We start from the raw sequence: 17,306 nt of genomic DNA, 5'->3' as shown, positions 1-17,306 counted from the left end.
ATAATATTAAATTTAATGGATTTCTCTAAGGTAACACATTCTATCACCATGAGAAAGCAACAGCCACGATCACAATGTAGGAAAACCTACGGAACAAATGACCCAATTTTTCTACCACATGAATACCATGGGGCCGGTACGGGTAGGGGGATAAAGGTGTGTTGAGAAGAGAGGAAGAGGGGTCGTTACAAAATAAGAGCGATAAGGGACATTATAAATCAGGTTCAATTTTGTCTCAAAGTAGACACGAGAGTGTAATGAATTTCTGATTGCCCATCACCCAGCTTTAACATTCATCAATATTTTGCTGTTCTTGCTTCAGTGGTGCGCTTTGTTTGTTTTGTGAAGGATTTTAAGACAAAACCCAGAGTTCATATTATTTCAGCCATAAGTACTTCAGTGTTTGGCAAATTTTGAGCCTTTAAAGAGGTCTCTGTTGGAAGTACCCCATGACTCTCAATGAGGGTTTGCTCTAAGAACATTATTGACATTTATAAAAACACATTGTTCTACACAAACCCTCAGGATAAAAATCCTTCTGGACTTAGCTTAGGAGAAACTCCACAATTTCTCACCAGAACCTGAAAACTCAGTACATGATCAAAGTTTTCTTTATATGAAACATGCTAGGAAGCTTAGAGACAAATCTCAGCCAATCATGGCATAATCTCTACACTCTATAAATATGAAATTTTGCATTAATGTCATTTCCAGCTCTGATAGGTCCCTCTCCTTGCTCTTCATTTCTCTTTCTCACCTGCTTCAAATCTGGGTTACCTTACTGTATTTGTATATCCCTGTTAGCAGAAGTGTGCCTGTGAATGCTTCACAACTGGTTCTCTGAAAAAAAAATTTTTCACATATAAACATAAATTCTTACAAACTGCTGCAATAAATGATGTCCCACCCATAAGCAAAGAATAGTAAAATACACAATATTCATTACTGTAAATTCCATGCAGCCAAATGATTCTCGTAGAATGCTTTTGTGATTTTTGTCAAACTCTTTATCTATAGCTAACCTATGATTGCAATCAATCATGAATAGTTCAAACATGAATGTTGGTTGATATTTTTACTTATATTTGTATGGGGGTGGTGAATAACCTACGGCTAAAATCAATCAAGAATAGTTCAAACTGTAGGAAAAGATGTGTAGTATGGACACCATTCTGTAGCATTTTTATCATGCAGGTACCACATAAATAACCTCAATGGTATAAGGAACGGTGAAACAGGATTAGAAGGTGATGAATTTGAGTATTTATTACTTTTATTTTTAATATAATTTTTGAATTGTAAGTTTCTACACTTTAGTTTTCAATAATGGCTGTTCAACATACAACTTACAAGATTCCTAGAAATTTAACAATAAATTTCTCATAAGCCAACACAAGATGACTCCAGCACACTACCATCTGTAAGCCAGCTAAAATAATTTTGGAACTAGGTGGGTATGAAAAATGAATAGATCAACATGCTTGTAGCGATTCATCTTATGGCAGGATTACAGATTTTTTTCCAAAGATTTTATTTATTTATTTATTTATTTATTTATTTAAGACACAGAGAGAGAGAGGCAGAGACACAGGCGGAGGGAGAAGCAGGCTCCATGCAAGGAGCCCGATGTGGGACTCGATCCAGGGTCTCCAGGATCAGGTCCTGGGCTGAAGGCAGCGCTAAACTGCTGAGCCACCGGGGCTGCCCTTGGATTACAGATTGCTCTTATAAAATTCTTCTGTGAGAATACGAGGTCCTGGGTTAAGGATAGCAAACATACTTTTTAAAGTATTGCCAAATTATTTCTCATAACCAAGACATGGAAACTAAGTGTCGAATCTAAGTGACGAATGGATAAAAAAGTGATATATTTATTTATATATAATATATAGAATGTTATTCAGCCATAGGAAAGAAGGAAATTTTGCCATTTGCAATAACATGGGTGGACCTAGAAGAAGGCATTAAGTCAGATAAAGACTTCTCTTGCTCATCGCGTGGAGCGCTCCTTCCCCACCTGTGGCTGCTCCCCGCAGCCCGGCCCTGCTCCCCAGGCCCCCCCCCCCCCCCCCCGCCACCCCGTCCACTGTGGCCCTGCTCCCCGCGGCCCTGCACCCTCGGCCTGCTCCCCGCAGCCCTCCCCCCCACCCCCCCAACCCCCCCATCCCCCCCGCCCCCCTGCAGGACAACCTGCGGCTCCTCCCGGTGCGCTCCATTCCGTCCCAGCCCTCGCAGGGCGCCCAGGTGTCCTTCCTTTCAGGCCTCTGTGGCCCCCAGTCCAGGCGCGGCAAGCACCCCTCCCGCCCGTCTCCACTGCCTCCGGAACCCAGCAGCGTGTGCGCAGGTGCTCAGGTGAATCGGAGCATGACCCGGTGCCCACGCTCTGCCACTGCAAACCCGCGCCCGAGCCATTGGGCCCTCACAGGATCCCGGACCCCTCTGAGAATCGAACCCCGTGCAGCATCTCAGAGCTCCAGGTTTCTGTATTAGTTTTCTATTGTCCTCTTCCTCCCCACGCATCAATGACCTGCAAGGGTACTGCTGCTTGAATGGTTGAGCGCACACAGCAGGAACCTCTATAGCACAGGAGGCACAGGCCCAGAGGTGCTCACCTGTCCCTAGAAGGCTGGTCTCTTTCCTAGTCGCCTTCCCTCCCCTTAGGGACTGTAAACATTTTAAAAAAGAACAAATTAAAGTGGTGCCCGGTTGGTAGCACTACATAATGCCTGAGCCAAGCAAGCACAATTCTCTGAAAAGACGAATTACCTACAATCAAACAGGATGGGGGGTGGGAAGAACAACCCAATACAGAAGGAAATAAATCAACGTGGGTGGGAGTCAAGAGTAACAATACACAAGAGATTTGCATCCCGAAGAACCTCAGATACCAGAAACAAAATTGTAACACATGAGATGTTTAAAGGAAAGGATGGAATCAGAAAAGGATGGAGAAACAGAGAACCAGGAAGATTTGAAAATGATTCCTAGAAGTTTAGAAAAGAAAAACAGCATGAAAAAGAAAAGCAAGGGGGAAAAAATAAAGATAAAAACAAGGGGTGCCTGGGTGGCTCAACCAGTAAAGCGAGAGCACCTGCCTTGGGTTCAGGCCTTGGTCTAGGGCTCCTGGGATCCAGGCCTGCCTGGGGCTCCCAGCTCAGTGGGGAGTCGGCTTGTCCTGCTCCCTCTGCTCTTCTCATGCTCTCTCTCTCTCTCTCAAATAATTTAATAAAACCTTAAAAAAAAAAAAAAAAGAAAGATAGCAACTACAAACAAGAGTGGGTTAAACCGAAAATTAGATACACTGACCAAAGCAGCTGCAAACTGGAAGACAGATCCAAAGAAATTATTCCAACTTAAGCGCACAGAATCATGGAAGCAAAACCTGAAAATGAAAAGAAAGAATAAGCAGGTTTAACAAATGTCCAGTTTGGAAGGAACGAGTGGAGGAAGTGTGAAGACGTAGCAGCTGAGAGTTTTAAACATTCATGGGAGGGCAGCCCGGGTGGCCCAGCCGGTTAGGGCCGCCTGCAGCCCAGGGCCTGATCCTGGGGACCCGGGATCAAGTGCCACATCGGGCTCCCTGCATGGAGCCTGCTTCTTCCTCTGCCTGTGTCTCTGCCTCTCTCTCTCTCATGAATAAATATATAAAATATTAAAATAAACAATCATGGGACATACTACGCAGATCAACAAGAGCAAATCCCGGGGAGCGGGTGCAGTTGCTAGCACGGGCACAGGGCTGAGCCCCAGGCCGCAGAGCAGCCCACAACTGGGTGATGGGCCTGCAAGTCCGAGCCCGGCCCCGAGCCTTGGCTCCACGGGGAGGCCCACAGGGTGTGGCGGTCTCTGCCGAGACACAGGAACTGTCAACCCAGGGCCATGTGTCCAGCAAAGTGTCTTTTGGGAAGACAGGTGAAGTAACCAAACCCAGAGAGTTTACCACCAACAGGAGCTGCACTCAAAGAAGCAGACATGTCAGAAAAAGAGGCAAGTCTGAGGAAGGACTGAGGGTCAAGAAATTGGTAAACCTGGAAGCAAAATAAATACTAACGGCATGAAATAATAGCAATAACTAATCCTTTAGGGTTAAGAAGCCCTCAACCATAGCTTGGAATTAAGGAGAGGGCGAGCTAAGGGAAAGAGGTCGCCTCTCCTTATAGTGACAGGAAAGGAAGTGATGACTAAGTAGTACTTGATCAGTTAAGTACACATGTGAAAGTGTTGAGGAGGAACGAGAGAGGGAAAGAAAGAGAGAGGGAGAGGGTATGGCTTCCCAGCCAGTAAGAGGGAGAACTGAAATAAGAGAAAAGCAAACAAAGAAACAAAGGCAATCCATTCCCAAAAAGGTCAGAAAGATGAAGAAAAAGAGCTGCACATGTCAATGGTGACATTTAAGATGGTCCCCAGAAAGCAGGGACCGATTGCAGCATCTGAAAGAGGGGTCCTTTCCCCACTGGTGCGCACCTGCCCCTCGGCCCCACCTCGAGCCAGGCTGTCTCCGAGCTCAGTAGCCTGGTGGCAGGTAGTGGGCAGGGTGCCCAAGCCCCAGACACCCCTTCTCAGAGGAGAGGGGGGCTCGGCCCTTTGGCTCTAAATCCATAGCCGGTTAGGATGTCCCAGGCAACTGTGGCTCAGTGGGACTCCCCGTCCCCCAGCTGCCTTCCTGGAGGCTTTGGTGGTGGCCCAGTGACAGGAAACGTCTGTGGTCGCCTAGGGCTCCTGCAGGATAATTGTGTGAAGTGGATGGGCCTGGACAGAGTCAAGCGGCCTGAGTGCGAATTCCTGTGCACCCCTCGTGACTGTGTAAACTCAGGACATGGGTGTCACCTCTGCATTGACTGTTGTGGTCTGTACCAATGACAAGGTTGAACCAGACAATTGGCCAGGTCCTTTACAGCTCTAATATCCCTTGATTGTGCTCCTCGTCAAATATGCATCAGATCCATTCCGGTGCAAGCTTCGTTTTCTGATAATGTTGAGCTCTGCTCTGTGTGCACAGCCCTGACAGCTTGCTGCTTACACAACATGTTCATTTGCCCACAAAACACAACAGCAATACTCTCTCAGAGCCTCGTATTCATTTATTGCCTTTCTTAATATCACTTTTCTAGGACCTCAAGTGTGAAGATCTTAAAAAAAAAGAAAAAAGGAAAGAGGAAAATAAACTTCAGTGACTCTACTCCTCTCTGACGTATCTCCTTTGCCTTTTCTTGTGTATTCAGGTGCATCACCTGTTGGGTTGGCTCAGATCTTAAGTCCTCCACTCCGGGGACCTAATGGACCTTTATCTGCCTGAATACAGAAGCCAAGTCCTACTGACAGTGCACTATTAAGAGTTCCAAATGACCTTTCAGTAGCTAAATTAAATGGTCGTTGTCCACCATGATGCTACTTGATTTAAGTGATGCTTTTGATGTGATTAATCACAGAGTATTGCTTCACTAACTGTCCTCATTAAACTTTCAAGGCTCTGGACTCCAGTCTCTGGTGTGTTTAATCCAATCCACACCTTCCCCTCAGACAGGTTTAGTGCCCATCATTCTCATGCAGAGGGCACCCCAAAGCGTAACACTCCCAGTTATTCTCCTTACTTATTACCTCTCACACTTAAGGTTAGCCACCTGTTTCACAAGAACAACAGTTGAGAAATGAAGCAGCCTCCTCCTTGACTGCCCACTCAACCCCCTCCAGCCCTCTTCCTCGGATGGGCATGTTGTGTTCAGATGGATGGCCCAGGTGCCTCAACAGTCAGAGTCTGAGACTCTCCCCGCCCCCCGCCCCCTCCCCCCCACTATTATGGTTTCTTCTCCAGACCTGCGAGAACATCCTCTCTCCTCTGAGGTCTTGGGGGTGTTCACAGACTTCACACCCTAGTCTGACAGCTAGCACCTCGTGCATTCTCAGGCAAACCACTCATATGCTATGCACCCAGGGCCATGAGAACAACCCTTGCCCCTTGACATTACTGTGCCAGGCCCATTTCATACTTGTAATACCAAGAGGTTTGCTATTCAGCTGGTTGACACCAGTAAGTCCTAATGAGTGATCTACGACCTACATCCATTCTCATTGGTCTGTGCCTGTGCCTGTGCCACACCAACTGAGAAATGTATCACCTGTGCCCTGGAGGTAGATGCTACTCTCAGTTTATAAATGAGGAGACTTAAGTTCTGAGTTTGCATGGGAACAGGGGTAGGCACAAGGCATCCATTCTGCTGGTGTGGATCATGACAGAAATGAGGTGGTCCTGGAGCCAGAGGGGTGCAGTAACTACAAGACAAGTAGTCTTCGGTAGCCCCGTTCCATTATGTGGTCTGGAAAGTTGCTCCTAGAAGCTTGACCTGGAGCCTATTTCTTCCAATTCTCCTAATTCTATAAAGTACTTCCCTTAATAAATGTGCATAAAGTAATTCTGATGGATTCTGTTTTCTGCAAAGAAGAACCCTAGCTGGTATACCTGTTTCTGGTGTCAGAACTAAATTACAATCCAGCATTAAAGGGCCGGCAAAGAAGATGGTGGGAAGTATACTAGTAGCAGGATAAGGGGAAAATGAGGCAATCACAGAGGGCACCTCAGGTTTCCTTCTATCAATATCTGGAAAATAAAATAACAGATCATAAAGTATTTTGAAGGCATTAGGGGAAAGAGAGAGCCATGTTTACGAGGGTATTACTATTCTCTACTACATTGCGTATATTCCTACATTAGGATGAATTACCTCCTTGCTGTAGTTGTTTGAAAACATCATTCCTATGCTCCCTTGAGAAGAGCACATTGTCTGATGCAACTGGTGTCTAGAAACTCTGTCTCGTCCTCTTTAGGATTCCCCCAGTGTCTAGAACGACAGTGGCTACAGTATGGTCAGCACTTAATAAATATTTGTGAAAGAGAAAGAAGAAGAAAGAAGAAAGAAGAAAGAAGAAAGAAAGAAAGAAAGAAAGAAAGAAGAAAGGAAGGAAGGAAGAGAGAGAGAGAGAGAGAGAGAGAGAGAAAGAAAGAAAGAAAGAAGAAGAAAGAAAGAAAGAAAGAAAGAAGAAAAAAGGAAGGAAGGGAGAGAGAAAGGAAGGAAGGAAGGAAGGAAGGAAGAGAGAGAGAGAGAGAGAGAGAGAGAAAGAAAGAAAGAAAGAAAGAAAGAAAGAAAGAAAGAAAGAATCCACACACAGAGCAGTCAGTGCTGCAGAAATGGATGATGCGTATGGCTATCTCCCATAAACTCATAGAGAGTCCTGGTGGAGAAACATGTTTTCATCCTAGGAGAAAGTTTAGAAAGAAAAAAATAATAACTAAGCAATAACTGAGCCAATTAAAAAAAAGCAATAACTAAGCCCTGAATGAGGGCCAGAAGTGGGAAGAAGTCCACCTGGGAAGGTCAGTAGACAGCAAGCAGTGGAGAAGATGGACAGAGTAGGGAGGGATGTTTTCAAAATGTGGTTCTCAGATATCTTGCACCACAATTAACTGGAAACTGACTTACTATTCAGATTCCTGGGCTCCACGCAAGACACACAGAATCATACTCCTTGTTTGAGAGGCAGCCTCACCACCTCACCCCTCACCACCACCACCTGGTGGTTCTTACTCACACTAGTTTGAAAACTTGCCTATTACTTGCTAGATGTGAAGATAATGCTCCAGCTATAGAGCTGGGAATGTCACCTCTGCTAACCATGAGGGGTGAGAGGAGAGCCAAAGCAGTGCATTTGGAGCCTAGATATTGATCTCATCTCTCTAGGCACAGACCTCCAGGGGTTCAAGGAAGAACTAAAGACAGAGTTAGCTAAAGGTATGTCAGGTTGTTTTCAGCTCCAAAAATCAGGAAGTCCACCTCAAAGTGAATATTAGCAAATATGTAAGTCTCTCCAAACTAAAAATCCACAGGAGGGCTAAGTGGAAGGATTGCCATACACGAGGACTGTTTCCAGGTCCTCTCTGCTGCCATTCCCCTTAAGGGTATGGTCACTGATTTGGGTCATAGCATCTAAGCCAAGAGCATTAGAGCTACCCACACAATCTCAAATGACAATGTTATTTAAAGAACCATTTCTGGACTCTTCCTGTATAATTTTGTCAATGGGGATATAACTATATTTATCATTTATCTTATAATTTAACAAATATGTACTGAGAAATGAAACCCAAAGCAAGCAGAAGGGAGGCAATAATAAGGATTAGAGCAGAAATTAATGGAATAGAGAAAAAAAATGCCATAGAAGACATCAATAAAACTAAAGCTTGGTTCTTTGATAAGATCAATATAATTGACAGACTTTTCACCAGGCTGATTTAGCAAAAAGAGAGAAAACTCCAATTACTAAAATCAGAATGAAAGAGGAATATTATTACCACCTTACAGAAATAAAAATGACTATAAAGGAATGCTATAAACAACTTAGATAAAATGCACAGATTTCTAGAAAGACACAACTACTGAAACTGACTCAAAAAGAAATAGAAAATCTGAATAGATCTATAGTAAGAGATTAAATTAGAAATTTTAAAATTACCTACAAAGAAAGTTCTGACCCAGATGGGGTCACTGGTGACTTCTACCAACTGTTTAAAGAATGAAATAACTGGGGATCCCTGGGTGGCGCAGAGGTTTAGTGCCTGCCTTTGGCCCAGGGCGCGATCCTGGAGACCCGGGATCGAATCCCGCATTGGGCTCCCGGTGCATGGAGCCTGCTTCTCCCTCTGCCTATGTCTCTGCCTCTCTCTCACTGTGTGACTATCATAAATAAATAAAAATTTTAAAAAAAGAATGAAATAACTACGAACTCTTCACAAACTCTCCCAAAAACTATAAGAGGAAACAATTTGCATCTTATTCTATGAGCCTGATACAGTACCAGACAAAAATATCAAAAGAAAACTATAAATCAATTTGATATATATACACACACACAACTGAACAAAATACTAGTAGATAGAATCCAGCGGTCTATAAAAAGCTTACATCATAACTAAAATTTATCCCAAGGATGTGAGACTACTTTAACATCCGAAAAACATCAATTTATGCAATATATCGTATCAATAGAATAAAGGAGGGGAAAACACATGATCAACACAATAGACACAGAAAACACATATGACAAAATTCAACACCGCTCATGATTTAAAAACAAACAAATTGCATTTTAAAAATATCAACAACTAGAAATGTAAGGAAACTCTCAATCTAATAAACAGGATCTATGAAAAAAAAAAACACAACTAGCATCACATTAATGGTGAAAACCTGAATGTTTTCCAACTAAGACCAAATACAAAACAAAGATGTCTTCTTTTTGATACCAACATTTTACTAGAGGTTGTAGCCAGGGCAATTAGGCTAGGAAAAAGGAAAAAAGGCATCCAAATTGGAAAAGAAGAAATGAAACTATCTCTATTTGTAGATAACATGATCTTGTGTACAGAAAATCTTAAGGAATCCACTAAAAATCTATTGGAATTGGTAAACAAGTTCACCAAGGTTATAAGATATACGATCCATATACAAAAATCAGTTGTATATTGTATAATAGTAACAAACTAAAAATGAAATTAAGAAAATCTCATTTACTGTTCAAAAAGAATAAAATATTTAAGTTTAATTTTAAAAATGCAAAACTTCTACTCGGAAAACTACAAAACATAGCTGAAAGAAATTAAGATCTAAATAAATGGAAAGAAGTATAATATTGTTAAGATGGCAACACTTCCGAAATCGATCTATATTTTCACAACATTTTATATCCAAATCTCAGCTGGCTTCTTTGCAGAAATTAATAAGCTGATCCTAAATTTATATGGCAATTCAAGGGATCCAGAAGAGCCAAAACTATCTTGAAAAACAGAAAGTTAGAAGACTCGCATCTCCCAATTTCAAAATTTACCACAAAGCTACCATAACTGGGGATCCCTGGGTGGCACAGCGGTTTGGCGCCTGCTTTTGGCCCAGGACGCGATCCTGGAGACCCGGGATCGAATCCCACGTCAGGCTCCCGGTGCATGGAGCCTGCTTCTCCCTCTGCCTATGTCTCTGCCCCTCTCTCTCTCTCTCTGTATGACTCTCATAAAAAAAAAAAAAAAAAAAAAAAAAAAAAAGCTACCATAACTAAGACAGTGTGATACCCAAATAATGGCAGACATATGGATAAATGGAATAGAACAGAGAGGACAGCAATAGACCCACCCAGTTATGGCCAATTGATTTCGACAAGGGTGCCAGGGCACTCAATCCGATAGGGAAAGAGTAGTGTTTTCAGCAAATGGTACGAGACAACTGGATATCCTCATGCAAAACGATGAGGTTGGACCCCTACCTCACAATTATCTATTAAAATGAACTAAAAATGGATCAAGATCGAAATATAGGGACACCTGGGTGGCTCAGTGGTTGAGCTTCTGCCTTTGGCTGAGGTCGTGATCCCGGGGTCCTGGCATTGAGTCCCGCATCAGGCTCCCACAGGGGAGCCTGCTTCTTCCTCTGCTTCTCCCTGCGTGTTTCTCATGAATAAATATGAGAATCTTAAAAAAACAAAAAAGACCTAAATATAAGAACTAAAACTATAAAACTCTTCAGGAAGAACTTGGGCATAGATCTTTGTTACCCTGGATTAGGCAATGGTTTCTTGAGTATAATAACAGAGGCACAAGCAACAAAAGAGAGATAAATTGGGCTGGCTTATTACTAGGCAGGACTTTGGTGACCTTGAGAGTAGTTTTGGAGGCAAGGGTTGCATATGGAAACGGCAATGGGCATACAGGGAATGCAAGAGATGTGGCAGGGGATGAATCAGCAAGACTTGGCAAGAGGTGAGATCTTTCCTTGCAGTAAAAGAAAGAATGACAAGTCAAATATGCCGTATATAACTACTTAACAAAAATCTTTGTATTCTAATTTGGTTTGCCAAGTGTGCAACCTCTCTAGTGCTGTAGGAAAAAAAAAAAGTAGTTTTAGTAATAAGTGTGTACTGTAACAAATATATATATAATCCCAATTTAGTGTGCACACACACGCACGCACACATACATGCATAGAAATAAGATAGAACATGCACAAAACAAATTGTATAGGCTTTCTTCTTGATTAGAAGATAAAAGATAATTTTGGTTTTCTTCTTTATAGTGTTAAATAGGAAAAATAATTTTAGAGCAAACAAAGAGTTGTTGAAATTTCATAATATATAATAGGAATAGGAAAAGATTAACTTTTTCTGTCCTCTCATCTTCCCTCACTCATCTCCCTGCCTAGATTCTTCCTCGGCTGAGAAATTGCAGGTAGGCCTAACCTCCTTTTCTACAGGCTTGGTTCAGGCAAGTTTCACCCTCATGGACAAAGTAGGAAGGAGGAAGTCCCACACTTTTCTGAGGAAGGTCGGACTGTATAAGGGTTAAAAGCAGCCCCAGAGCTCCTGACCGGGCTCTGTCCCTCACCCTGAGTGGCCCAGAGCCCAAATGCAATCTTCCTGACTGTAGTTTCCTTGGGGAAATTGGGCTAATTCCATAGGGATCTTTTGATGATAACATGAGCTAATGCCTGTAGGTGGGTTAGCACAGAGCACGCAGTAAAAGTCGGCTCGTATCACCATTATTACTTTTATCTGCATGAGATGATGAGTTTGAGAGTTTTCAAAGGGCAGCAAAAACCCTCTGAATGTTAGAGTACCTGCACTCAGCAACAAACTACCAGGATTTAGAGTTTTAACAATATCCTCTGCCTGACCTTACCTGATCTACACAGAAGACTAATCGAGCTCTTCAAATGTCACTCCCAGGCTGCTCTTCCCTGATGTTCACATGCCTTTAATCATCCATCACAATAGGAGACTTGATCAAAGTCACGAACAGCTTGGGAGCTGAAATCACAGGAGAATTACAGCCTCTAAGATGACTTGAGACTTTAAATCTTACTATTTAAAAAACTGCTCAAACTTTAAAAGTTTAAGTAATCGAAAGAAACAAAAAAAATGTAATTTTTAATATTAGCAAAGGAGCTCAGAAAATCATAGCCTGTAGACCCATAGAACTTGTGCCAAAGGAGACAGGGGCTCCCCAACAAAATGACAAATGCAGCGTAGATGGAAGCATGACAAGAAGTCATCTAGGGAATGAGCAAGTCCCACTCTTTCTTTCATTCCTTCTCTTTCTTTCTTTTTCTAAGATTTTATTTATTTATTCATGAGAGACACACAGAGAGAGGAGGAGACATAGCCAGAGGGAGAAGCAGGCTCCCTACAGTGAGCTCAGTGTGGGACTCAATCCCTGGACCCCGGGATCACGACCTGAGCCAAAGGCAGACACTCAACCGCTGAGCCACCAGTCACCTGGGCGTCCCAAGTGCCACTCTTTCATTTTACAGGAAGGTTGAGAGCAGCTCCAGCCCTGGCCCGTGCTCCTTTCTGCACCATGGCCTCTCTCCCATAGCTGACCTGCACTCATGAGCAGCACCAGGTTGCGGTGTGGACAGACCTCAACCACACGGGCTCTCCACACAGGAAGCCTCCCTTCAGGGACTCCCAGCTTCCCAGACTCCTAAGGACCAAAGTTGTCAGGATTCCTCAACAGCTTGGAGAGCAAACCTTCCAGGGTGGGTTGTTTGTTTGTTTGTTTGTTTTTTTCCCAGTGTTTTAACCAAACCCATTAAATGAAAAGCAGAAGAGCAAGTCCTACAGGAAGGGTCAAAGACAGAAAAGAAACTGGAGTTTCCCTGCCCAAAACTTACCCCAGCATGAAACTCTGCTCTGCATCAAAGGCCTCCACTAGGCGGCTCCCTATCACTCTTCCCATCTTATTCCAAGGGATTCTCTCTCTGAGTGACTGTTACGAGGGTCTCATTCCCAACCTCCCCTCCACTGCCCCCACAAGTCCTATTGTCCTGCCCATTTCCATCGTTTCCCTCTATCAAAGTCCTGCTTATCCTTGAAAACCCAGTTCAAACCACTGCTCTCTGAGTTCATCCCAGATCAACCCAAACCCCTTTGAAATTGAAAGAGAACCACTGGTTACGCAGCTTCTATAACCATCTAATGAGGACCACACCTGACCAGAGACTCACTGTTAAATACCGAAGGACCCTGAGAAGCCTCCGAAGAATAGGAGCTGTGTTCTGTGTTAATATTCTCCTGGGGCGCCAGGGTGGCTCAGTCAGTTAGGCAGCTGCCTTCAGCTCAGGTCGTGGTCTCGGGGTCCTGGGATCGAGCCCTATGTTGGGCTCCCTGCTCAGAGGGGAGTCAGCTTTTCCCTCTCCCTTTGCCCTTCCCCTGCCTGTGCTCTCTCTCAAATAAATAAAATCTTTTTAAAAAATCCCTCCTTAGTACTGAGCACAGAGAAGAAGCTTCATAATGAACAAATGAACAAACAAAAGAATGAAAAACTAGACCTTCATGCTTTTCAAGAGACTATCAACCCTTTAAAGAACAGCCTTCCTCTTAATGACAATTTTAATCCAGGCGCAGTTCAGACAATATACTTATGGACCCACAGAAGACCATCAAAATGTGAAGCACATTTGCCATTGACATGAAGTACAACTAACTCTATTATTTTTGTTTTGTCCCTTCCTTTTCAGTAATGAAATAAATTCCAGTCCCAGCAAATGGCAAATCTCTATTCTTAAAGTGCATTTGGATTTTACTAATTTACTTTGCTTATACATAATTCAAAGGGGGATTTTATTTCAGTGTTTTATTTTGTGCCCTCTAGTTATTACTCCTTCTGGCAACAGCCCGTCATATATATTGGGTCTAAAGCTCTACTAAAGGTTTTTGGGGTTTCTCTGTGTCTTTTTAACTTCATTTTCTTAAGCTTGCAAAGTGGCTGCATCAGTTTGGGTGATTGCTCTGTGGTAGTGCTCAATTTCTAGGACATTAAGAACCCTAGTGAGGAGTGAGGGGAGGATGGGGGATGAAATGTTGAAATACCCAGAATACAGGCTTACGGTTTCTCGGAAAAGATCTTTTTTGAGCCAAAAGTCTCTAATTGCAGAGGAAATGGCCTTATGCAGAGTGTAACAGGCACCTTGTCTTAAATGCCAGGAACTATATTCCCAGTGCCTGAATAAGCATGATTTTTTAAAAAAGAAAGAAAGAAATCCATCTTGCCCCAGCACTGTGATGTCGGGCACTCTCTATACTGTGGGGAAAACTGTAACGGAAGTCTAGATAAGCACTGAAGCCCCCAGGAGAGGCAGGCCAAGAACAGAGCTGCCCCATCCATCTTAGCTCCCCTGGCTGCCTCCTATCAGGTTGTGTGTAATTATTGTGCTGCTAGATTCCAGCACCTCTGTGGGAGCAGAGATAACCCATAAGGAGCTTAGATAAAGTTGATTTTTAAAATAGTATTTAATTGCATGCCCAAGGCCATCAGAAATGGTTTATGAACAGCGGGGGAGGGGGCCTTGGAGAAAAGAAGCTGATGGTCACACATGGAGCACGGACAATCTACTGGGTAGCATGGCTCCTTGTGAAGAGCCTCCCAAGCAGCCAGGCAACCTGACAACGCCACTCAGATGTCCTCCATGCTGCCTTCCCCAACAGCATCTGTCTGGTCACCTTTTTGCTTAGGCCCTTACCTCTAGCTTTCCAGGGCTTAGTACAGATGCGCCCTTGACAGACATCAGGGAGTCAGACTTCTTTGGCAAATGACAGGAAGTCATGGACACCAAAGAGAGCTAATGAGAACCTTCAGGAAGATGGGGACAAAGGGGGCAGGTCGGGACAAGGGGAGAAGACACAGCAAGAACATAGCCAGACTATGGTCCCACAACTATCTTGCCAGAACTGTGCCCTGCGATGCTGGATGATTTTGCTCCAGGCTCGCCTCTGCTAATGAAGCCAGTCTGGAAAGTTCTACCTCTCCCTGTATCTTTGTGTCTGTGCTTCTGCTTGGATAGGCCCTGGCACATGCTCATTTCCTGGCTGCCCATGAGCCTCTGTGCCAGGTGACTGGCCCCTGTGCTCTGCCTAATTTGGGGTTGTCCCCCAATAGTAAGAGTGTATGGATACTAGGCAGCCAAACAACAATCTCAGGAACCACTATGCAACGTCCAGAAACCTAAAGTCTAAGCACTTGTGTACTAATCCAAAGCCAGAAGTCTTTGGCACCATGGCACAGTCACTCAGGCCTAATCTCCTTCTAGAGGAGGCTGTCACAGGGCCCATGACCTCTGGCTGGACCACAGCACTATAGACCGAAGGAGGCTGGGAGATCACTTGGCCCAACAGCCTAGATGAGGAAATTAAAGCTTCCAGAGATCAAGCCCCTACTTCCCATCCTCTGACCTGAATTCACTGCATCTCAGTGGAAGTGTGCAACTTTTGGCTTTAACTTGCATGGTCATTGGCCGTGAATCAGTCTGAACTTGAGTGCATTAAAACATAATGGTTTTACTATCCTTAAAATAGAAACCTAATCTCTCTCCTGACATTTTCCATCTACCATTTTCCTTGCTGAGCTTTTTCTTAGCCTTCTGCTAGGAAAGTCTCTTGCTGAAACAGTTCTGCCTGTAATACTCCTGAAGAATATGCCGTCAGCGCCTGGGGTGAACTGATTAATATTAGCCTAAATCTGGAGCTCTTCTGTGGCTGGTTCCAGAAAAAAAAAAAAAAGAAAGAAAGAAAGAGAGAGAGAGAAAGAGGCTGGTATCATCCAAAGGATTTGTTAGGAACAAATGCTCAGGAAAGTAGGAGTAAGACAAAATGACATTTCCAATTAAAATCCTTTGAACAAAAATAATAAATAAATAAATAAATAAATAAATAAATAAATAAAATCCTTTGAACACTGTAAGACCAAACCCGTCCTCCTGGTGATGTCTGTAGTGAATTGCCTAATGATTGAGCCCTTATTTTATTTAATTAATTCAAGAAACATAAACTAGACTCATTTCATTAGTGCTTAAAAGGCCGTTAAGATTTGGGCATTCAGCGGTCAATGGTTGTATTTGTGTTGATCAAGAGGAACCTCTATTTGAATAGTGACTAATGCTCTCAAACTAGTCAACTAGTGTCTTTAAATATGAATGGGAAGTGGGAGACACAAAGGATGTTAAAATGAGCTCATCAAACAGAAGGATGTACCATTTTTGACTAATTTCCAGACTCACTTTACCACATATAACATCTCCTTCAATGGCAGTGCCTTTTCTTTCTTAGTAATACCCCAAACAACGATGTATTTTAAAATAGATGGTATATTGGATTCAATAAAACATGGTCTGGCAAACTACTCGTTTGTATGAAATTATTGAGTGATTTATGATTTGGGGGAAAAAGAGAATGTAGCCATTTCCTTATACTGACATTTGCATGTGGAAAATAAGATCATCCATAATGTCTATGACATGATGACAATTTCAAGAATTAAAATTTCCTTTGCTTCAGTTCGCGGTGGCCCACCCTACAAATACTTTTTTGTAAGACCAGATGCTCTAAGACTTCCATTATCTTTAACACGTCTTACTCTGTTAGAGAAACAGACGGGTTGGGTGACTATGACTTTGTCAAATACGGCCGTATGAACTGTATGAAGAGAGAAGTAAAATAAGAAAGTTGATCTAGTGGTAGATGAGTATACAAAAAAGTGAGGCCCTAACTTTCACTATAGGATCAGTAAACTCAGTAGGTTTTATTTCTCCTTCTCTCTCTTTTTATTTAAAAGGAAAAGCCTCCATTCTGATACATTTCAATTTCAACGTTAATGATGACGGTCCTCCCTGCTATCAGCACTTCCTATGAGTAAACAGTCAAGCCTCGCGAGGTGATCAAGTCATCCCTGGGACCCAAAAGATGAATCCCAAGCCCTTTCCCGCCTCTGTGTTGTAGCCAACACATGGTAAAGACCATTCACAGCTGGTTCAGAGATGAGCAAACCCACTTTGTAGAACAGCATGTAGCATGTAATTACAACGACAGTTGTGGCGTATTGAGCGATTTCTCTTGCCAACATTTCACCCCCATTTTGCTTCTGGTAATCTAATGAATTACCTGCTTCTACATGAAGAAATCGAGCCTCAGAGGAGAGAAGTGCTTCCCCCAGATCCCACTGTTGCCTGAGCGATCCCACTGTTGCTGAGCAAGAGCCAGACTCGCACCAGGTCTGCCTCCCAGGCCTGTTCACACTCAACTCAGACCTGATGCTACTAGTGGGTGCTCAAGGCTCTTTGTAGGCTTCATATTGTTGACTTCGTTCTTGAACAAGTGGACCGTGAGTCAGAAAGAGCAGTTCCCACAGTCTGGGTCAGAGATTTGAGAGCCACCACAGCGCTCTGGCCTCAGGAGCACTCTTCATCCACAGGGCTCCTCTTGCTGTGTGCTGGGCAGAC

General features: G+C 43.3%; 1 protein-coding gene across 1 annotated transcript in view; it reads left to right on the top strand.

Annotated features, from left to right (window-relative positions):
• MAGI2 (membrane associated guanylate kinase, WW and PDZ domain containing 2) overlaps window positions 1-5,475 on the top strand; it is a 1,339,556-nt gene extending 1,334,081 nt beyond the window's left edge. The window contains exon 24 of the transcript XR_005982860.1: window positions 5,223-5,475. The gene's annotated coding sequence lies outside the window, so the exon portion shown is untranslated. The remainder of the gene's footprint in view (window positions 1-5,222) is intronic.
• The last annotated feature ends 11,831 nt before the right edge of the window (window positions 5,476-17,306 follow it).

The sequence above is a fragment of the Vulpes lagopus genome, chromosome 11 (assembly GCF_018345385.1).
Source record: "Vulpes lagopus strain Blue_001 chromosome 11, ASM1834538v1, whole genome shotgun sequence".
Classification (NCBI taxonomy): domain Eukaryota; kingdom Metazoa; phylum Chordata; class Mammalia; order Carnivora; family Canidae; genus Vulpes; species Vulpes lagopus.
This window is presented reverse-complemented; position numbering and strand designations above follow the sequence as displayed.